At 35.7% G+C, this 24629-nt stretch overlaps 1 protein-coding gene and 1 long non-coding RNA gene across 3 annotated transcripts in view; one reads left to right on the forward strand and one right to left on the reverse strand.

Moving 5' to 3' along the window:
- crp (transcription factor cropped) overlaps window positions 1–24629 on the forward strand; it is a 178499-nt gene that overhangs the window by 64706 nt on the left and 89164 nt on the right. The window lies entirely within an intron of this gene.
- On the reverse strand, window positions 7115–10200 carry LOC143264624 (uncharacterized). Its single transcript, XR_013038437.1, has 3 exons — window positions 10119–10200; window positions 8474–9081; window positions 7115–8240 (listed from the first exon to the last, which is right to left on the reverse strand). It is a non-coding gene; the product is annotated as an uncharacterized LOC143264624 (long non-coding RNA).

Below are 24629 nucleotides of genomic sequence, written 5' to 3' on the forward strand. Positions count from 1 at the left end.
TTAGGAATAGTATAATGATTTCGATATCTGAATCTCCCAAGCACCTGGCTCCGCCTCTTCACGCGCCAGCTCAAGGGTTGCCATCGATAGCTGGAACAAGTTTTCAAACCGTTATACCTAAAAGAAAGTTGCAAAGGAAAAAATGAAACAACATAAAAAGAATTTTAAATTTATTTTGTAAATATAACGATGCACATAAGAAACGCAACTGCATATTATCTACATTAATTTTATAGATGAATCTCCATACAGAAATACACTAAAGACCACTCTAATAAATACACCCAAGAGTCCATGAAGTTTATTTCAAATTTAAAAATGAAACATTTCATAAACAAATTTAAAAAATCATACCAATTATTCTTATATTCTATTTCTAAACTTCACCTCAATTCTCAATTTTCTACAAAGCGATCTAAGCAATAGATTTCTATTTGTAAATAGAAAATATGTAGATGTTCTTAAAAGAGTCTTAATGTATTTCAAATATGCAACCACAATTTATGAACAAACATGTAAATTTTTTGAGCTCGTTGAAAGTTTGTAGAGAGTTCCGAAGGAGTTCGTTAAATATTATTTATCGCAAGAATTTAGTCGCGTTGTAAAAGGATCGGCGACGGGTTTACAGCAGCTTTCTACGGTTAAGAAAAGCCAGGCAAGCAGGATGGATATCGGGTTGCACGCGCTACCCAGTCCCGCGATTTGTCAGCGTGATATTTCGCTACTTTGTGGCAAGTAAAATACCCACCCGCGCTATTCCGTTGCAACGCTTCAACTTGCAGCGATTCCGCTTTATTTCCGACCGAGATAATGAAAACGAATACCCCGCCAATTTACGATTCTTTTTTTTTTGGGTAGCGAAATTTGTATGGGCACGATATCACGCGAAAATGTTATTACATTGCCAGGTTTGGGCGTCGTAAAAATTCAAGTCATCCAGTTTAATAACTCTCAGGGGTTTTTCATTTTTAGAGGTTTTTAATTTTTTATATTTTTAGGGGCGTTTAGTTTTGTGTATTTTTGTATTTTGAACATTTGTGAATTTTATAGTTTTTAATTTTCTAGGTCCTTAAATTTATACATTTTGCATTCTTTAAGGGCTTTTGGAATTTGGAATTTGGAATTTGAAATTTTGGAATACGGAGTTGTGGAATTTGGAGCTTTGGAATTCGGAATTTTGGAATTCAAATTTTTAGAATTCGAATTTTTAGAATTCGGAATTTTGGAATCCGGAGTTGTGGAATTCGGAATTTTGGAATTCGGAGCTTTGAAATTCGGAGCTTTGGAATTCGGAGCTTTGGAATTCGGAGCTTTGGAGTTCGAAATTTTGGAATTCGGAGCTTTGGAATTCGGAATTTTGGAATTCGAATTTTTAGAATTCGGAATTTTGGAATCCGGAGTTGTGGAATTCGGAGCTTTGTAATTCGGAATTTTGGAATTCGGAGCTTTGGAATTCGGAATTTTGGAATTTGGAGCTTTGGAATTCGGAGCTTTGGAATTCGGAATTTTGGAATTCGGAGCTTTGGAATTCGAAACTTTGGAATTCGGAGCTTTGGAATTCGGAATTTTGGAATTTGGAGCTTTGGAATTCGGAGCTTTGGAATTCGGAGCGTTGGAATTCGGAGCTTTGGAATTCGGAGCTTTGGAATTCGGAATTTTGGAATTCGGAGCTTTGGAATTCGGAATTTTGGAATTCGGAGCTTTGGAATTTGGAAATTTGGAATTCGGAGCTTTGGAATTCGGAGTTTTGGAATACGGAATTTTAGAATTTGGAATTTTGGAATTTGGAAATTTCCACATATCTCCAAAGTTTTCAAAACTTCCAAATTTTTTAAATTAAAAGTTCTCAAAATCTCTATCCTCTAACTTCGTAAACAGCAAATTCCAAATTCTAACATTCTCACATATCCCAATTCCAAATTTCCACATCCCTAACTCATCAAACCCCCTTATTTCCAAATTTCCTCATCCCTAAATGTTTCTAATTTTCTAAATTCACATATTCCGTATTTCACATAGTCCTATTTGCAAATTCCAAAAAAGTTTAATTCAAAACAGCGATGAAAACAGGGATTAAACAACGTTGAACCCTGGTCGCAACAATGTGGTAAATCGGTCTACCTCAGCCGATAATATCGAACTCCACATTGTTTCCTCGGCGCTCATAATTTTTTCATTGCTCATTTGTTCGCGATGATAGATGCGATCGTGCCTGAAGCTCGTATTGCAACAACGAAAGGAAGAGACTTTGGTGGCGTATGCGTGGGCGGGCAGCATATTTTCTGGCGATTGTGATATATGCAATGCGAGATGAGCCTAAACGATTGCTGCATTGTCTTTTATAGGAAAAAGCACGGCATGCCAGGATGTTCGCAGGTGTTTCTAGGTTGCAACATGTGCACAGAGTGCTCTCTGCTATGTTGTTTATTGTTTCATTAATCTTTAAATGCAGATAATAGTGGTCGAAAATTACCTCTGGCCTTTTTAACGATAACGTATACATTTTTAAATAATTTTTAATTAAATGGTACTAATAATAATTTTGTTAATTTAAATAAAGTGGAATGTAAAAATAACACTTTCATAATAAAATGGAGCAGTATGTTTTTATTCAAATAAAGTTAAATATGAAATAACTGTTGGTAGAATAAAATCAGGTATGAAAATATACAATTTTTATTTGCATAAAATAATGAAAGTATACGACTTTTATTCAAATAAAATAAAATATGAAAATATAAGACTTTTGGTTAAATAAAGAGTATAGTACTGTGCGAATAAAATAAAGCATGAAAATATACAACTTTTATGAGCTACATAAAATATAAAAATGTAGAACCTTCATGATAAAACAGGGAAGTGTAAAATTTTTATTCAAATAAGATATGAAATCATACAGCTTTTATTATAATAAAATCAAGTATGAACATATAGAATTTTTTTGTGGATAAAATGAAATATAAAAAAGAATTTAAATGAGGTTTCCATTCGAAGCAAACTTTATTTGATACATTTATATATGTTATAAAATACATGATATCATTGAAAGGTACATTGGGCAAATAGTGCAAAGCAAAGATTGTAAAAACCAGAATCCCCGGATCGAATCCGCATGTAATGTTTTCTGTTTTTTAATTTAATTTCTGCTTACATTATTTCTGTCTGTATTAAACTACATCTTATTAAAGAAAATTTAAATTTTAAATTACTTTCTATCATCATACAAAATCTAACAAAATAAGTGCAAACGACATAGGAAGTATGTTATATGCTCACGGAATAAAAGTACCTATAAATTAACAATGTTGCACTGGTCCATTTCCCTACATTCCAATACAAACCACAAGAAAGTAAGTGCAAAAAAAGTACGCAAAAAATGTAAATGTACTTAAAATGTAAATATACTTGATTACTACATTGATTAACCGTTTTTGTCGTGTTTTAACAATTAAACGAGTTGCAAGTTCGTAAAGTAGAACAACTGCGTAAAAGTAGCAAAAGAAACAACCGGAAATCGCAGAATATTCGCGTGGGTCTCGTGATAAGTAGAATCGACCATTTGCAAACGGCGCGTTGCACGTTAGCTACATAATCGATTGATTTTTCGCTTATCGATTCGGCCGCACGGCCTACGTGCTTTCTGCTGCCTACAATGTAGCACGTTCTGTATTCGCAGGCCAACCAACCGTGAAACAAAGGAAGTCGAAGTCTCCTGTAGTCATGACGACACAGCATTACCCAACTGTTCAGAACCAACATTGTGTCTAACCTTACTTGGAGAGGTCGCGACCTGACCTAACCACAACTGCCTTTTTCGACGAGACTGCGTTTCGATTCGAACGATTGAAGACTCTTGATCTTCACGGTTATCGACAACAGATCTTACCGAGACAATAAACGCTATTTTATTGTTGTAATACGTTTCATTCATGCGATTGTTGCTTATCGGTATGGACGGTTATTGCTTATCGGTGTAGACAGTTATTACTTATGGGTGTAGAGGATTATTTATTGGTACGGGGAGTTTATTATTTAGGGGTGTTTTGAGGCTTTGGAGCAATTTTGAACTAGTCTGAGTTTATTTTAATTTTAAATTGTTTGAGGTAGTTGGGAGTGGGTCAAAATTTCGAATTTGAAATTTTGGAATTAGGAAATTTTGAATTTGGAGTTTTGGAATTTTTGAATTTTAGAATTCTGGAAATTTGAAATGCTTGAATTTGGAATTTGCAATTTAGGAATTTTGGAATTTGAAAATTTGGAATTAGCAATTTTGGAATTTTAGAATTTTGGAATTTGGAAATTTGGAAATTTGGAAATTTGGAAATTTGGAAATTTGGAATTTTGAAATTTAGAAATTTCGAAAATGGAATTTTGGAATTTGGAAATTTGGAATTAGCAATTTTGGAATTTTAAAATTTTGGAATTTGGAAATTAGGAAATTAGGAAATTTGGAAATTTGGAATTTTGAAATTTAGAAATTTCGAATATGTAATTTTGGAATTTGGAATTTTGGAAATTTGGTAATTTGGAATTAGCAATTTTGGATTTTGGAATTTGGAAATTTGGAATTAGCAATTTTGGAATTTTGGAATTTGGAAATTTGGAAATTTGGAAATTTGGAATTTTGAAATTTAGAAATTTCGAAAATGGAATTTGGAAATTTGAAAATTTGGAATTTTGAAATTTAGAAATTTCGAATATGTAATTTTGGAATTTGGAATTTTGGAAATTTGGTAATTTGGAATTAGCAATTTTGGGAGTTTGGAATTTGGAAATTTGGAAATTTGGAATTAGCAATTTTGGAATTTTAGAATTTTGGAATTTTGGAATTTGGAAATTTGGAATTTGGAAATTTGGATATTTCGAACCTTGAATTGTTGAATTTGAAAATTTCGAATTTCGGAAATTTCGAACTTGGAATTGTGGAATTTGAAAATTTCGATTTTCGAAAATTCGTATTTTGGAATTAGCAATTTTGGAATTTTGGAATATTGAAATTAAGGAATTTATAATTTCCCAATATTAATACTTATGTAACAAAAAAATCTATATACTAAAATCGAAAACTGAATAACATTTTACAACTCCTAATTAAAAAAAACTTTCCCCAATTCAAGGTTAAATAAACCTAAAAATCCATAAACAAACCTAAATATGCAAATGCCCTTCACTTTTGCTATCCCTCGCATCCAGCAAACGCATAACATTCTGGCGCGAAATCGCGTCCATAGATTCCCCGTGCTAAACGGCGAAGTAAATCGAAGCAACGTGGCACGGCGTACGATATCGTATCGTATCGTATCGTACACACATTCGCCGCGCGTACTCGCGTGGTCGTTGTTCGCGAGAATGAGTACGAGTTTCCATACACGCGCGTTCTGTGTGTGTTCATCGTGGCGTAGTCGCGGAAAGGAGCGTATAAGAGAAGAGCGGTGCGGAGAGGAGAGAGACGGTGAGCATCGACGACACACGAGGGCCGCGAGTTCTTAACGTGCACGCAATTTAACTCGAGTCGGCTTGACTCGATACGCGCGCCAAGCACTTTCTCGTTAATGAAAACTTTACTCCGGCTCGGTTCTCTGTGTGTGCTCCTCGTGCGGCCGGCTGCCACTGCTGTGCCATGGCGTGCGTGAAACGCGACCGTACGTACGGCCATTCTGTTTCACCTTTTAATTGGACTCCCGTGTTTTTTAATTGCTCTTCTCGGGATTAATGTCCAATTCTTTTCCCTACTATCTTTCGTTATTAACACTTTGTCGATCGAACGTTGCCCTCGTGCAATTTTTTCTTTGTTACGCTTTATCATTGGTCAGATCATCTTTCGTTGTAGGAGTAACACTTGGGCTGTTTTACTATGTTGCTATTTTACGTGTGTGGTGTACTGTGTGATTTGATATAAGTCACTGTGTACTGTAGTGATATTATAATTTACTTTGCAGTACTATTACTACATTTCATTATAGTATGCTATACTGTACTATTACTATGTGCCACTATATGAGATTACTGCAATACTGTACTATTACTATTGGAAATTTGGAATTAGGAATTTTGGAAATTGGAAATTGGAAATTGGAAATTTGGAAATTTGGAATTTTGAAAATTGGAAATTTGGAAATTTGGAAATTTGGAATTTTGAAATTTAGAAATTTTGAATATGTAATTTTGGAATTTGGAATTTTGGAAATTTGGAAATTTGGAAATTTGGAATTTTGAAAATTGGAAATTTGGAAATTTGGAAATTTGGAATTTTGAAATTTAGAAATTTTGAATATGTAATTTTGGAATTTGGAATTTTGGAAATTTGGAAATTTGGAAATTTGGAATTAGCAATTTTGGGATTTTGGAAATTGGAAATTGGAAATTGGAAATTGGAAATTTGGAAATTTGGAAACTTAGAAATTTCGAATATGGAATTTTGGAATTTTGGAAATTTGGAATTATCAATTTTGGAAATTGGAAATTGGAAATTTGGAAATTTGGAATTTTGAAAATTGGAAATTTGGAAATTTGGAATTTTTAAATTTAGAAATTTTGAATATGTAATTTTGGAATTTGGAATTTTGGAAATTTGGAAATTTGGAAATTTGGAATTAGCAATTTTGGGATTTTGGAAATTGGAAATTGGAAATTTGGAAATTTGGGAACTTAGAAATTTCGAATATGGAATTTTGGAATTTTGGAAATTTGGAATTATCAATTTTGGAAATTGGAAATTTGGAAATTTGGAATTAGCAATTTTGGGATTTTGGAAATTGGAAATTGGAAATTTGGAAATTTGGAAATTTGGAAACTTAGAAATTTCGAATATGGAATTTTGGAATTTTGGAAATTTGGAATTATCAATTTTGGAAATTGGAAATTTGGAAATTTGGAATTAGCAATTTTGGGATTTTGGAAATTGGAAATTGGAAATTTGGAAATTTGGAAATTTGGAAACTTAGAAATTTCGAATATGGAATTTTGGAATTTTGGAAATTTGGAATTATCAATTTTGGAAATTGGAAATTTGGAAATTTGGAATTAGCATTTTTGGAATTTTGAAATTTTGAAATTTGGAAATTTGGAATTAGCAATTTTGGAAATTTGGAAATTTGGAAATTTGGCCATTTCATTTGGACATTTCACTATAGTATGTTATACTGTACTATTACTATATGTCACTATACGAAATTACTGCAGTACTGTACTATTACTACATTTCACTATACTATGCTATATTGTATTATTACTACACACTATACAATATTATTACAATACTCTACTATTACTATACGTCACTATACGAGAAACTGCTAATCAAACACCTCGTTTCCAAAAAAAAATACAATTTCAAAAACTGTAACACCAACACCAAAGTCCTACCTTTCATCAAAAAACGCAAAACGCAAAAACCTTAGAAAACCTAAATTTTGCGTTAACATTACAAGAGCAAATTCTCCAACTCCTCTCCTTCGTCATAAATAAATAAACATCAGAACATGCGATTTCAAAGTTAGTTTGCGTTATAGAGCAGTAAAGAAGATACTCCATCAGTAAACACACGCTTGCACGTAGTATAAGGTCGATCGAAATGGAAGAAAAGAAAATCATGGTCAGCCTTCGCGTTAAAAAAAAATCAATCAATAATCATAACCGTGTGCGTCCGAAGGTTGTGATCGTAATTTAACGTAGGTCATGTCCATGGAGGATTTCCTGTAAACACGACGTGTCCTGAAACGTTCCTATAACACACGATACCCTGGATCGAACATATGGGGGGTGATGGGATAAAATTTCCCGGGCACAGGGTATCATATCACAATTTTCTTCCTCTTCTTTTTGTAGGATACCATAACATTGATCGAAAGTTTCAAGGTTTCGTTGTTAATACATTAATTGTTTGGTACTTTAATTATTAGTGTAAACCATTTTGAGAATGTATTTAAAATAGCAAACAATATGGATAATACTTTTAGTACAAATTCCTTTATTGTAGCTTGAGTTGAATTCACTATATTGTACAGCTGTCTTTTTACTTAATTATTGGATCTTTTTATTGCAACACATTATTGCTGTTAATAATTAGAAATTTTTAAATGTTTTTATTGAAAATTTGTATGAATTCTTTCTGAAGTTTATAAATTGCCTATATTGTTTATTTCACTAGGTTATCATAATACAACTTAAAATTATGATTCAGAAAATACTAATATGATTTATCTCTCAAGTGCGTCACTCAGAACTGACTGCTACAGCCACTATATTAAAACAGACAAAGAAAGTTGAAATACTATGTCAATTTTATATTACACAATAATTGACTAAGTTATTGGACTTGAACTGCAAATCAACATACTAAAAAATTTGACTAAAATAGATGAAAGCTAAAGTACGAGTCACTTGAAGTATTAAAAAATAACTCCCCAAAATTATACCTTAATTTTGTCTAATTAATAAGTCTAATAATTGAGTCCCCCTAAATATTATTTACCTATGTTCTTTCTTTTCGAATAACATCGTTAAATTCCGTGAAACAAAGTAGTCCGGATATATGGCCGTGGAGGGTCCCTGAGGGTGATGTATGCGGACATTGGTGCATCGAGTATAGTAGCTCGAAAGTTCGTTGTAACGAGTCACGGACACGTGACAATGCGTGAACCAGCCACGACGGCAAAAAGAGTCGAACGAAGGAGCATAATAAAGTGCAAGGAGAAAAAGATAGAAGGCGAAAGAGCGAGCGAACGATGAAGGGGAGCGCAGACTACCGGATGTGACGTACTCGCCCGTCTAAACATAGATACACGCTACGCAACTCTGCCGCCTCTTCATCGTTGCTTGTAACGGCTGCTTGCTTGCATGCTTGCTTGCTCTGCTCGATTCCGCTCGACTCCGCTCGCTTTGCTCCCTCCTCCGCTTCCAGCCACTCTACTCAAGGCTACTACTGTCATCGAGAAGTCAGACCTCTCAAAGAAAGACGCCACGTTTCCTGCCAACTGGCGAAATACGCCGGGCTTCGGATATATGGCCGGCTGACGTACTGCAAAAATGGGTGATTCTAGGACTGGGATGGGTATTTTGGAATTTGGAACTGGGGTGGGACTTGGGATGGATAGTTTGAATTTTGTATTATTACAAGTTTTTTAATTTGTAAATTTGTATTATTAAGTTTTGAAATTTTTGGATTTACAAATTTGAAAATTTTTTGATTTGTAGGCTTTGAATTTTTAATCCCTAAATTTGCTTATTTTTATATTTTTTAATTTCCTAGTTTTCAAATCTCCAAATTCTCAAATTATAAAATCTCGTTTCAAACCTTTCAAATTACAAAATTTGCATATTTTATATTCAAATTCCAAGATCTCTAAATTCTTAAATTTTCTAATTTGGTCTAATTTGATTCTATCAAAACTCTCACGTTCTTCAATCTACAATCCTCAAGCCTTCAATTCCTTACAATTCCAAATTAGTATTATATATAGTATTATAATTGCTATTATATTAGTATTATAATTGCTGTCCATATATATTATTATTATCGTAAATTTTAACTATTTAATTACTCCAAAATATTATATAAACCCAACATTTAATTTAACAATCTTTCCCGCTAAATTATAATACAGAAAAGTAAAGTTGAGAAGTAGAATTAATTTTGGGCCTCCTAAGTCAGTTCTGCGCATGCGCGAGCGATATCGAGGTTGCGCATGCGCAGACAACTTCGAGCAGAGGAAATATAGATTTAACTTTGACACAGTGAAACATATATGATACTTAACAATCTTATGCTACTTCAATAAACTAGTACGATACTTAAAGTTTAAGTACGTAATAAAAATATAATGAATAATACAACAAAAATAAATATAAAAACCCTAAAGGTAATGCAAGTACAGGAAACGATAAAGGAAAATAAAGTATAACTGACCAGAATGTATAAAATCCGAGCGATAAACATGACTATAAAAAGCAATGTAATAAAAATAACGTGGATATAAAAATATAAGATAAGTGACACGAATATAAAGAATAACAAACATGAATATAAGAACATAAAGAATAATGTAAGCGAATATAAAAAACGATACAAGCACAAAAAGTAGCATAAGTCTAATACGAAGTCCAAAAACGTTTATTACCGGTCGCAATACGTAAGCACTCGTAAAGAGAGGTAGGTTAGGGTCCAGAGACGGTTCGTTATTATGCCCGCGACGATTACGCGTACGGTGAGTAACGCACGGTTCTCTCGAAAGAAAAATGCGAGCAAGGGGAAAAAGAAGTACCGGTTGCGAAAGAAGCGAGCGAGCAGCTTAGATAAAGCCGCGGCGCAAACGTAACTTCTGATTCATTCACAGAACGCGTTACGTAACTACGCCGCTACAATGAATTACGTCTGCAGTATGTTATCGCTGAACGCCAGCGATCGTAAATCAGCGTTGCACCATCGTTCGGTTTCTTTAAATCCGTTACTACAGAAAACCATCCCTCTGTACTTACATTCACGGCCATTGGGAGCTTCTGTTACGATAAATGTTGTTCTACTGGGTTTCTTCGGTTCATTGATAGATATTTGTATTCATCTCTTTGGAATTTTAGAAATTTTGAGGATTTGGGGATTTGGGAGTTTAGGAACTTAGGGAATTTAGGGAAGTTAAGAATTTGGGAGTTTAGAGAGATTTTTGGAGAAGATTTAGGAGACTTTTTTAGTTTGAGAAATGTGGGAATTTGTGAGATTTGAAGTTTGAGAATTTAGTGATTTGGAAGTTTGAGAATTTAGTGATTTGGAAGTTTGAGAATTTAAGGATTTAATAGTTTAATTATTTGGGAAATTTGGAATTTAGGGATCTAAGAATCTAGAAATCTAGGGAATTTAGGGATCTACTAATTTAGGGATTTGGGAATCTAGAAATTTAGAAATTTAGAGATCTGAGAATGTAGGAATTTAGAAATCTAGGGATCTGGGAATCTAGGGATTTGGGAATCTAGGAATTTAGAAATCTGGGAATTTAGAAATCTAGGGATCTGGGAATCTGGGAATTTAGAAGTCTAGGGATCTGAAAATCTAGAAATCTAGGAATTTGGGGATTTGGGAATCTAGGAATTTAGAAATCTAGGAATTTGGGGATTTGGGACTCTGGGAATTTAGAAATCTAGGGATTTGGGAATCTAGAAATCTAGGAATTTGGGAATCTAGAAATCTAGGAATTTGGGAATCTAGAAATCTAGGAATTTGTGAATCTAGGAGTTTGGAAATCTGGGAGTCTAGAAATCTAGGGATCTGGAAATCTAGGAATTTAGAAATCTAGATATCTGGGAATCTAGAAATTTGAGAATCAAATGTCTACATAATTAGTAAATAAACTGACTCAGAAATTTGAGATCCGAGGAATTAGGAAGTTAGAAAGTAGGGAATTTAGAAAGCCAAGAATTTAGAAAGTAACAAATTAGACACCTGACTGATCAAATCTTTCCTAGCAACCCATTTCCACTTAAAAAACCCCATTTAAAAAACCATCCCATTAATAGGATTTGAACTCGCCCCTTTCTAATTGAAGAACCCACGACTCTACCACCTCCGCTACCGTCCCATCCTAAGATCACCCCCTCCCACAACCCAAATATCTCAAAATAACGAACATTCACAGAAACAGGTCGTCTCATTTTCCTCGGTTCATCGGACAAAGTATGATCGAAATCGAACTGTGACGTCTCGTTAGCATTCGAATAATGACGGAACCCGTTTGGATATAACGGAGATACACGAGGTGTATCGCGAAGACCCAAAGGTTATTGACATTTTGCAACCTCGTAATGGCACGTGCTCGAGTTCCAGCAACGATGAGCAGAAGAATGCTTTCGCGGAGTGCGTATACGTGCCTAGCGATCATACTTCTACCACTATACCTAGGAGGGTGCGAGCAAACGAATAAAGGCATTTGTCACATGTGCCCTTAAGACTGGCTGGACTTCTCCCCCGGAGGGCAGTAACGTACAATGGCAACCCTTCGAGTGAATAGCTCGATCGTCCAGCGAAACGGCTTTTCTTTTCTTTAAAACGAACTTCACGCGTTTCGTGATTTTCGATGGATTTTCTTGAAATGCTTCGATGAAACTTTCATGAATCAGGGAAGGATGGTGAGAAATTATGAGGGGGTTTTTATGGTCAATCGTGGGGGGTTTTAGTTGGGGTGTGATGGAGAGGTTTGGTGGATTATTTCAGTTTTGGTTTGGTAGGAAGATTTGTTGTAAAGAGAATTTGAGGTTTTGTTGGCTCTGAAAATTTGATAATTTTTGGGTTGCAAATTTATTTCAATTTTGAATTGGATGTTCACATTGCTGGATTTTCAACTTCGTAAGTTTTTCAGATTTTTCAAAGTTTTAAAGTTAGAAGTTACGTTTCTAAGTTCATTAATTTTTCAAATCTACAAATTTTGAAATTGTAAGAATTTTACATATTTTAAGTTAAGTCCTCAAATTTTTGACTCCTCCTCGAGTATACAAATTCTCATTTCTGTTCAATTTTTTAAATTTTAATTGTTGATCAAATTCAAAGAAATCTTCATATTTCAGAATACTTCAATTTTCAGACTCCAGAATGCTTGAATCTTCTGACTCTCAATTTTTCAGATTTCAAAGTTCTGACATCTCTAAAATTTTTCGAATACTTAGAACCTACAAATTCTTCAAATTTTGTAGTCTTAAAATTCTTCATATTCTGCAAGCTTGAATTCCTCACTTTCTGCAATCTTCAAATTCCTCAAATTTTACAATCTTCAAACTCCTTAACTTTTGCCATCTTCAAATTCTTCAAATTCTACAATCTTCACATTCCACAAATTCTATAATCTTCAAATAGCGAAATTCAACTCAAATCTCTAGATCCTAAATTTCAAAGCGTTAATACTTGTCCAAGTACATAATTTCAATGTTAAACAAAAATTCACTGCTTCGTATTTAGAATTTTATCAAATTATAAATAGAGTATATTCTTCTTTATAAATGATCAAAAAGCACCTATCTAAACTTGATCCTACGCTCTAACTCAAACATCCAAATCTCCAGATCCTAAATTTCAAATCGTCAATGCTTATCCAAATACATAATTTCAATATTGAATAAAAATTCATTGTTTCGTATTTAAAATTTTATCAAATTATCAATACAGTTTATTCTCCCTTATAAAAGATCAAAAACCCTTCTGAACTTGATTCTACATCCTAACTCAAACGTCCAAATCTCAAGATCCTAAATTTCAAATCGTCAACGCTTGTCCAAGTACATAATTTCAATATTAAACAAAAATTCACTGCCTCGCATTTAGAACTATATCAAATTATAAATAATTTTTATTCTCCCTTATAAATGATCATATTCTACCTTACAAATAATCAAAACCCTTTTGAGCTTGATTACTTACATAATCTCAACATATGCATACATAAGTGAAAATAAATTACCGATAGTCGAATGCAGTTACAATAAAACGAGAGTAAATAAATTATCCCAAAAACCCCTTAAAAAAAGTTTCCGTCGATATTCGAGTTTCGGAAGTCGCAATATGCGGTGGCAGTAGGTGAGCGTCGGCGTATTTAGCCGGAAGTGAACTTGATCCCCATCGAGAGGGCAAAGTTCGCGGAAGGAGGGCATTGTTTCGAAGGTTTTAAGGTTGCGGATGCTCTTTGGCGGCTAAATAACGGGTAGGAAGCGCACACGCGACAAGGAGCATCGTAGGTCCTTACGGTCGGGAATTCTGCAACAGCCTCCGCCTACGGGAACCTCAGACGGGAGCATCGATCTGGGCGTCGGCCTCAAGACAACCCCTCTGCCCCACCTCCCCAGCTCTATTTCTCTCCCCTACAACCCCTCGTCCTCTGTTCTGTCCCCGCCGGATGGAACCTCCGCTCGCACCCCTTTTTACCTTTTATTCCGCCGCGGAAACTTCGACCAAAGTGGACCAATTGTCCCGTTATTGTTTTATTCCGCTTTTCCCCCCTTTCGAGTATTTACAGTACGCCGAGGATCGCGTTATTATTGTTTCTCTTCCCCGGCCGCGAAAACTTCGCTTTCTTTTGTGCCACCCTTTGATTACCGGACCACTTTGATATATCGCCGGCTCAGACACTGTCTTTTGTAACGGATAACTTCTTTTTTAAACGGGTTCCAAGAAACACGGGGTTCAAAGGAATATTTTGGTGACCTTGAAGTGTTTCGAATTCAGGTTTCACCTTGTTGGTTCTATTTTTATAGAAATTTTGTGGTAATTAAGGTTAATTGCTTCCGATGACCTTGAAGTCGGGAGCAGCATTCTTACAGTCACCTCTCGACCTTCGGACGCAGACAACTCGAGTTGACTTTGCATTTCCTGAAACGGGTATATTGAAGGAGCATGTGTTTTTAGACTCTAATGACGAATAGTAAGAAAACAAATTATTATTTAAAAAATACAGGAATATTTATTTTACCTGTCGGAATATGGGGTGGTTATTTATTTGAACAAAATAGAAACCTCGTTTAGAAATAAATGAATTTATTGAAGTGACTCGGAAGGTCGCCTGTACGGTTCAAGGATTGAACTAAAACTGTAAGAACTTGTTTAAAACGCATAGTAAAAATGGCGTCCATTTTTTGAAGAAAAACAGTCTGGGTCTGCAACGTGTCTGTCCAAATTGTCCCTCAGATATAAACACAGTCAAAGTCTTTGACTCAAAAGTCATTGACTCATGAGACAGAGTTAAAGTTTTTGTAAATCCAGTGACTGACCCAAATTTATTTTTGCTCATCAATTAAAATAAAAATTCAACATGAACAATAAGAGCAAGTCTAATCAAAAGTTCACCAACAGTAAAAAAATAGTTATTACATAACAGTAACTTAAACATAGTTACACTAACGATAAGTATAATAACGTAGAATACAGGCGTTTCCATACAAAATTACCCGAAGATGAAAAGACATAAGGGAAACAAGTAGAAACAGCAATTCGGTGGCGCTTCCAGCACAGTGTCTCTGTGATAGTTGGCTCGACGTTGCATCTGCGGCAACCTCGGTGCAATCAAGAACTCATCTCCTCTAGGAAGGACAGTCGCTTCTCGTCGCATTGTCCCCTCGTCATTTGGGAACTTGTCATCAGCTGGGAACTTGCCGGAACTACGATTCGTGACTTCTGACTTTCTCCGTACGCCTCCGTTCCTCCTCGTATTTCACTGTCTATGGTCTTACGGTTTCTTTTTCGGGCCTTATACGAACGTAATTGCCATAACAACCTGGGGACGTTTCCTGCGGACGACGTCGTTGCTCTTTGGGAATTTCGTATTACGGGACTTTGGGACTTTTAAAGGTTCTGCTGTGGGACTTTGTTTCTTTCGATGCTTTTATGCAATTTTGGGACTCTGAAGATTTGTTCATTTGGTGTTTTGGTATTATGGGACTGTAGGGATTTGGACGATTAACTTACCCAATAATTACTAAACTTACCAAACAACTAAATTACCAAGTAATTAATGTTTTTTTGATGGCGAAGTTGGGACTTTGGGTAATTGGAAAATTTGAAAATTTAGAAATTAGGAGGTTGCAAAATTTTGTATTGATGATAAAAACGATACACGGATTAACTTTTACATTTGTCACCATCTAACGGTATTAATCACCATTAATTATTTCTTCTTATATTCGCATGTATTCGTTTGAATTTTGTCCTTTGATTTTCCTCACGTAATTTAATTGTGCATTTTGTAATCGTTCTTGAATAAATAGTTTATTTGTCCTATGTATAATTTATTACGACACTTATTTCAACCACGGATCATCTCGCATTCAACATTTTGGAATTCGGAAATAGGAAAATTTGGTGTTGGAGAATGTGGGACTCAGGGAATCTTGAATTAGGGAAACTTTGGACCATGGGAATTTAGAATTAGGGAAATTTGGGATTAGGGGAATTTGGGATTAGGGGAATTTGGGACTAGGGAAATTTGGAACTAGGGGAATTTGGGGCTAGAGGAATTTGGGACTAGAGGAGTTTGGAACTAGGAGAATTTGGGACTAGGGAAATTTGCAACTAGGGGAATTTGGGACTAGGGAAATTTGGAACTAGAGAAATTTGGAACTAGGGGAATTTGGAACTAGGGCAATTTGGGACTAGAGGAATTCTGGACTAGAGGAGTTTAGAACTAAGGGAATTTGGAGCTAGGGACATTTGGAACTAGGAAAATTTGGAACTAGGGGAATTTGGGACTAGAGGAATTCTGGACTAGAGGAGTTTAGAACTAAGGGAATTTGGAGCTAGGGAAATTTGGAACTAGGAAAATTTGCAACTAGGGGAATTTGGGACTAGGGAAGTTTGGAACTAGGGGAATTTGGGACTAAGGGAATTTGGCACTCGACAAATTTAAGAATTTGTGAAATTAAACCTTGAAAATTTAGAACTTGAAAAATTTCACAATTTGCTACATTCAGACTTGAAGGATTTTGCTTTCGAAAATTAAAAACTTTTCGAATTCACTACTCACAAAATTCAAACCTAAAGAATTAAAAAAAATGTATAATTTCAATACATTCAAACCGCAAAAGATCATAAATTAAGAATTTTGTAAAATACATTAATTTCAAACTTGCGAATCTAGGAATTCTTGAACTTGCTCCCTTTACGTCTTTAAAAATAATCTTAAGGGTGGTAAAGAAAGAATATTTAAAAGTGTCACTATAGAGACACTGAAACTGCAGAAGAACACAGAGAGAGTGATTCGGTCGCAGTCTGAACGAAAGAAAGGGAAATAAAATATAATTCGTGATCGGAGAAATCAGTGTACTTGATCGAGAACCACGATCGTCGTATTTTCTCGGAGGGCACGAAACCGATAAAACGGCAAAGAGGCGGCGAACGTAGTCACGTCTCGGGCCATCATCGAGCGTAGCTTCTCACGTAGCATGTCGAGGAACGTGGCCTTCGGCGCCTCCTTAGAGGGCTAAAAAGGACACGCGGCAAAGAGAAATTCACTGGATCTGCCCTGGGCGAAAACGAGCCTGGGATATTAGTAAGATGTTACGCGTACAGTCACCGGCAAATCTTTGCTTCCGCAGGAAATTTTAACAAACTTTGAATCTTCAAAATTAATGCGTCGAGGAGAGGAAATTTTGCAATGTTTACAAATCTTGATTATTTGGAAATATTAGGAGTGGAATGTTTTTTAAAGAGTTGATAATTTGGGCTTTTGGAAATTTAGTAAGTTTAACATTTGGGGGATTAGGTCATTTTGAGGGATTTGCAGAATTTGGTGAGTTTGAAATTTCGGGGATTTGATGGTTTGGGTGATTGTGAATTTGGGAGTAGAGGAAGGTGGGGATTTGGGAATTTAGGAGCGTGGAAATTTGGGGATTTGGTAATTTGGATGATTGCGAATTCGGGAGAATAGAAATTTGGGGGTTTGGGAATTTAGCAGCGTGGAAATTTAGGGATTTGGTAATTTGGGTGGTTGCAAATTCGGGAGAATAGAAATTTGGGGATGTGGGAATTTAGGAGCGTGGAAATTTGGGGATTTGGTAATTTGGGCGCTTGGAAATTTGGGGATTTAGTAATTTGGGCGCTTGGAAATTCGGGAGAATAGAAATTTGGGGGTTTGGGAATTTAGTAGCGTGGAAATTTGGGGATTTGGTAATTTGGGCGCTTGGAAATTTGGGGATTTGGGAATTTAGTAGCGTGGAAATTTGGGGATTTGGTAATTTGGGCGCTTGGAAATTCGGGAGAATAGAAATTTGGGGATTTTGGAATTTGATAGCGTAGAAATTTGGGGATTTGGTAATTTGGGCGCTTGGAAATTTGGGGATGTGGGAATTTAGTAGCGTGGAAATTTGGGGATTTGGTAATTTGGGCGCTTGGAAATTTGGGGATTTGGGAATTTAGTAGCGTGGAAATTTGGGGATTTGGTAATTTGGGCGCTTGGAAATTCGGGAGAATAGAAATTTGGGGATTTTGGAATTTGATAGCGTAGAAATTTGAGGATTTGGTAATTGAGATGCTTGGAAATTTGGGGATTTTGGAATTTGATAGCGTAGAAATTTGAAGATTTGGTAATTGGGACGCTTGAAAATTCGGGAGAATAGAAATTTGAGGATTTGGAAATTTAGTGGCGTGGAAATTTGAGAATTTGATCATTTGGGCGTTTGCAAATTCTAGAGTATAGTTATTTGAAGATTTGACAATTTAGTAATTCAGAAATTTAGATGTTTAAAACTTAAGAACTCATGTTCCTAATGAATTTATGTTTCTAATGAATTTATACTCCTAATGAATTTATAAACTTATAAATCTCAAGATCTACCAGTTCAAGATTTGACATTTTTAAATTTGAAAATTTGAATCTTATGAAGTCTACATCTTTACCCAAAAAAGTTTACCCTGCCCCAGAGTGTACGCCTGAGATCTCGATTTATATTTCTCCTTCGTATCTTGAAAGATTACGCGTCATCTTTGAAACATCCAGCGTGACCGGCATGTCACATAGGACAGATGTCTCACCGGTAAACAATGAATCAGTCGTCGCTGATGTTTTTGTAAGAATTTTACGAATTCAAAGAAACTTTAGATCGCGAAGTACAATGAAGATCAGGGATATTCTATCTGTTGTGATCAGATCAAGGTCATATTAGTTAGGGTTTCACAGTGCTCAGGTACCAAAAACCTAGGTAACATACTCTAAGCAGTGTTAGAACATTACATATTCAATCAGGTTGACATATAACTTGTTCGAAAGCTTGAATACCAATGGAAAGATAGAAAGCTCACAGAGAAGTCATCTCACCAGTAAACAATGAATCTTGCTGCTACTTTTGCAAGAATTTCAGAAATCTAAAGAAGTTTTGAACTGCAAAGGACAATGAAGCGTCCTTTATGTTTTCATGTTGTGTTGTTGTTGTTGTTGTTGATTTTGTTAGGGCCTCGATTGCTTTAATCATTGGTCCATCTTCTACTTTGTCTGTTCTGATCATATAAAGGTCATTTTAAGCTTCCAAACCTCTGAAACACCAAAGACCCAGGTAATATCCCAAAAAGCGTAAGACGTTTCATATTCGATTAGCCGAACTCCGAAAGCGTACCTCAACGAAAAGATCGAAAGCTCGACAGCCACGAAATCGGCGAATGTTTTACAGCCTGTCGTTGCGTAAGTCCCGATGCAACGCGTACGGCGAAGCGTTGTAACGAGATCAGCTTGCAACGATTGCGCACCGTCGCCGCAACGGCATCTATGCCTAAGGTAATTGACCCGCAGCACGCGGTTACGCAATTCTTAACGAGGTTCCAGGAGACTCCGATTCCACGTACGCGTACCTGGCTCCGCAGGTAACTGCTCGACGACCACGACCACGGATTAGAATACGAAGACGAACACGACCACCACGCACAGAGGCAAACGAACGTTCTCTCCAGGGTCGTTCGACCGCGTCGCGTCGTCGATATACACCGTGTTCACCTTTACGGTGCCGGTGTCCGAATATAGAGAACCCGATTGAATATCGGGTTAAATGGAACGCCATATGATTTCTTGGGGAAAAGTATGAAGAAAATGTAGAGTAGAGTTTTTTGATTTTTGGGTTAGTTTGGAAGAAAATGAAGTATATCGTGTTGGCCCTACGTCGCTCTGCCTATGTTCGAATATACGTAATCTGCCCTAATAATGAATGAAACTGGACACCATGTAATTTCTCATGGAAAAATATGAAGAAAATGTAGAACAGAGTTTTTTGATTTTCAGCTTAGTTTTTGAGAAAATTGAATAAACCTTGTCGGCCCTACGCCTCCCCGCCTATATTCAAATATAGATAACCAGACCGAATAACCTATAAAACAGGTTACCATATAATTTGTCATGGAAAAATATGAAGAAAATGTAGAATACAATTTTTTGATTTTTGGCTTAGTTTTCGAGAAAATTGAATAAACCCTGTCGGCCCTAAGTCTCCCTGCCTATATTCAAATATAGATAACCAGACCGAATAACCCATAAAACGGGATACCATATAATTTCTCATGGAAAAATATGAAGAAAATGTAGAATAGTGTTTTTTGATTTTTGACATAGTTTTCGAGAAAATTAAATAAACCTTGTCGGCCTTAAGTCGCTGCGCCCATTGTCGACTCTACCTAAACCGACCCAAATGATGCGTGAAAACGTGAACCATAAAATCATAGACATTTGGGATCTTTCTAACTCTTGAATTTTAGCAGACTAAAACTACAGAATTACCGTATCCACGGAATTGTAACATCGTTTCTGAACTATGAAATTTTAAGACCTCCAAAAGTTTGCCAAAACCACAAAATGTTAGAGCCTCGCAAACTTCCTAAACTTGCCTACACTGAAACTGAGGTCGAAAATCAGAGCCTCTAAACTCAAGAAATCCTCAACTTTCAAACACAATAAATTAACAAATCAGTTAATAAGATCGGTAGCAAGAAGTTTTACCCTAGATACGCATTTCGTCCGGTTGTCGAAATGGTTGATGTACCGTAGAATCGTAGTTTTCTTCCCCGGCAAGTTCTCTCCTAATGGGGACTTCCGTGACAAGTCCAAGATTTGTTGCTGGCTGTATAAATGAGAAACAGGGTATCGCAAGATGCAGCGATAGAAACGGTGTCGGTTGGTAGCACTGGCTTCCTCTAAAACGGTCGTTGGGATCGTTGGACAGTATCTTTGGACCGAGCGTGCCCTGATTCCGTGGACATTCCACAACTATCGGTACAACCAAACTCGTGACGATCGAATGATATTCTGCTCCTAGAATTTCTATTTCATTAACGATCCTAGCTTTCTAGCCAGAATTAGAGAATCCCTGCTGTCCTCGCGTTCGCATGATTCCTCTACCGGTACCACTCTTGGAATCCACACGGTTGTCGAGTTCCTGGAACTCTTTCGTCCTCGGTTCCCTTGGAGCCCCCCTTCATAAATTTTATTTCGAATTTAGTGTGCGTAAAATCTAACTGCGTTTCGATAAATAAATTATCAGTAAAAATGGATGATAATGCAAATATGTACACAAATAAATTACGATACTAATGCAAATATGTAAACAAATAAATTACGATACTAATGCAAATATGTCAGCAAATAAATTTGTGCTATCAGTGTAAATATCTAAGGAAATAAATCTCCCATATCACTGTGTCATTAAAATACTAAAACCATAAAGTGTAGAGGCAGACATATTCCACGTGCCTTCTTTGCAGCCGCGAACGGTATCTACGATAAATAGTGTATACTAGTTCCAGCGAACTATTAAATAAAGTGGGTAATTCACCAGTCATTTGGGACTAGAGAACTTTGAAACTAGGGGAATTTGGAACTGAGGGAATTTGGAACTAGTGAGATTTGAAACTAGGGAGTTTTGGAACTAGGAAGATTTGGGACTAAGGAGATTTGGAACTAGGGAAATTTGGGATTAGGAAGTTTTGGAACTAGGGAGATTTGGGACTAGGGAGATTTGGAACTAGGGAAATTTGGTATTAGGAAGTTTTGGAACTAGGGAGATTTGGGACTAGGGAGTTTTGGAACTAGGAAGATTTGGAACTAGGGAAATTTGACACTAAGGAGATTTGGGACTAGGGAAATTTGGAACTAGGAGAATTTGGGACTAGGGAGATTTGGAACTAGAGAGATTTGGAACTAGGGAGATTTGGGACTAGGGAGATTTGGAACTAGGGGAATTTGGAACTTGGGAGATTTGGAACTAGGGTGATTTGGAACTAGGGGAATTTGGAACTCGGGAGATTTGGAACTAGGGAGATTTGGAACCAGGGACATTTGGGATTAGGGAGATTTGGAACTAGGGAAATTTGGAGCTAAGGAGATTTGGAACTAGGAAAATTTGGGACTAGAGGAGTTTGGAACTAGGGAAGCTTGGATCTAGGGGAATTTGGGACTATACAAAGACGAACTCCTAAAAATTACCATTTTTCGACTAGTAATCCACCAGTCATTCTCTTGCAGGCCCATTTATTTAAAAAATGACGTTTTCGCGTGAAAATCGTGCAGGAAAATCGGTTTTTCTCGGGCCATCGTTGAGCTCATTAAGAAGGGTGTTGTATGGCGATGTCGGTTGATTTATCGTTGGTACAACGACTGATAGGGAGTTGCAAGGTTTTATCAGGTCGCTCGTTAACGGCGAAGAAACTAAAGGGGAGCACACGGTAGGCCGAGGGCTAGGGACAAAAGGCGAATTTCCCACGATCGGTCGACCTACAGAGATCTCCGCTAGCAAAACCGAGTACGCGAATGCTAACGAATCCTGTCGCCGCTCCGTAATGCAATCCCGATGCTGACGCAGCAAAGATTGTCATCGCGACGTCGCGCCGCCGGAATATCGCTGGACTCGTTGCCCTCTCTTTATAGCATTACTCTTATAATCGCCGCTCAATTCCCAAACTAAAATTATAAATGGATCGAATTTACACTACTGTAATTTATTTTGCTCTTGTGATTTTCTCATCTTGAGGTTATTTCTTATTTTGAGGTTAGGTAGGCATGTTATTCATAGACAGATTTATATTGCTAGTCGTGGAAATTGTAGGGGGTTAGACTTTGGGACTTGCAGTATTGTTAATTTGGAAATTTTAGTACGTATTTTGGAGTTTTATTAACTAAGGAATATTGAATACTTGGGAATGTAGGTGGGTGGAATTTCTAATTATGGAAATTGCAGAGGGTCAGACTTTGGTACCTTGGTGATCTTTAAGTTTTTGGACTTGCAATCTGTGGAATTAGTAAATTCGTATTTTTAATCTTAATGGTACTATGTAACAGATGTAACGTACCTTGATAAAATTTCTAGAATTGCAAGATTCTACTGAGACGGAAGAAATCGTAGATACAATATCAAATGTAGAATCGTTATGGGAAAACAATAATGCTACGGTAGCTCGTAAGCTCGATATTGTGATCGTAACTCTCGTAGAAACGTGTTCAATTTGTGACCACTCGAAAGATTCAGAACTTGGGAACTTTATATCTTCTGATTATAGTAATTTTGATATTTGGATTGTGGAAATTATTTAATAACTAATGTAAAAATTGAGGTTATACAAGTTTGAATTATGGAAATTTTGAGACTTAAGACTATTGGAATTTTAGGATTTTTAGACTCTGGAAGATTCACAGTTGAAACCTTAGAAATTTGGTAATTTTGGACATAGAAAATGTTGAACTTTTTTAAACTTGAAAGTTGTAAATTTTCACCTTCAGATATTTTAAGAATTAGGAATTTAGTACTTTGAGAGTTTGAAACTTAAAAGTTATAGAATTTCAAAAATGACCGAAATGAACTTTTGTATCATTAAAAATTTGAAACTCTAACCTAACCTAGCCTAATCTTCAATTTGTAATTCTATCTTAACCTAACCTTCAATTTGAAACTCTAATCTAATCTAACCTTCAATTTGAAACTCTAATCTAACCTAACCTTCAATTCGAAACTCTGACCTAACCTAACCTTCAATTTGAAACTCTAACTTAACCTAACCTTCAAATTGAAACTCTGACTTAACCTAACCTTCAAATTAAAACTCTGACCTAACCTAACCTTCAATTTGAAACTCTAATCTAATCTAACCTTCAATTTAAAACTCTAACCTAACCTAACCTTCAGTTCGAAACTCTAACCCAACCTAACCTTCAATTTGAAACTCTAATCTAATTTAACCTTCAATTTGAAACTCTAACCTAACCTAACCTAAAACTCCAAGATCATCTGCTACCTCAAACCTCAGTGATATTCTTTCAATTACTGCAACAACAACATTTAAAAATTCTTTTGATTCCTTTCTAAATCTGCAAAACCTTGTGTCTCAAAATCTTCAAAACACCGATTCACAGCTCCCCTAGAATCTCTCCACTCACAAACACTATAACAAAAAATAGTAACAAAGCATGAAAATAATATTTCTTCCAATACAAAGACTATCGATTGAAATTCAATGAGTACCAATCCCGAAGTTTAGCAACGCTTCATTTATACACAAATCTTCGCGTGCGAAAGCTTCTTTTTCTTCGTCGCGTTTGACAGCGTTTTCAATAGAAATTATCATAAATTTCGTTCGTTCGAACATGTCATTCAATTATTTCTCTTTATACTGTAATGATAACTGACAGATGTTTCTTTTTGTGTTTCAGGTACGTACTAATAAATCTTGTTGGAAGTACGAGCGTGAATTAGCATTTGCAAGGTGAGCTTTTCGTTTCCTTCGTTTTGCGATGATTGCATACTTTATTACGAAACACTTTTCAAATTCAAATAGACATTTTGTTTGTTAAAATCGATGGTCAAACATTTAGAGAATTACTTTAAAAAGATCAAGATAATTGCTTTTGATCAGGTGTGTCATATGTGAATGTCATATGTGAATATTATATGTGAATGTCATGTGTGAATGCCATATGTGTTTAATTTAAATTGATGTAAGTAATACATGCATACAAAATTGATTAACCTTTCAATATTGTCATTTACATCAATTATATACATTTATATGTAACTTTTATTCACATCAATTTTTATTTGCATATACATATATGTATATGTTAATGCATACATGTACATATGTTAGTACTAATATCAATGTATGTATAGTAAATTCAATTTTCGTTTTAATATTCACAAATTCC

This window comes from Megachile rotundata, chromosome 6 (assembly GCF_050947335.1).
Source record: "Megachile rotundata isolate GNS110a chromosome 6, iyMegRotu1, whole genome shotgun sequence".
NCBI classification, from domain to species: Eukaryota; Metazoa; Arthropoda; class Insecta; order Hymenoptera; family Megachilidae; genus Megachile; species Megachile rotundata.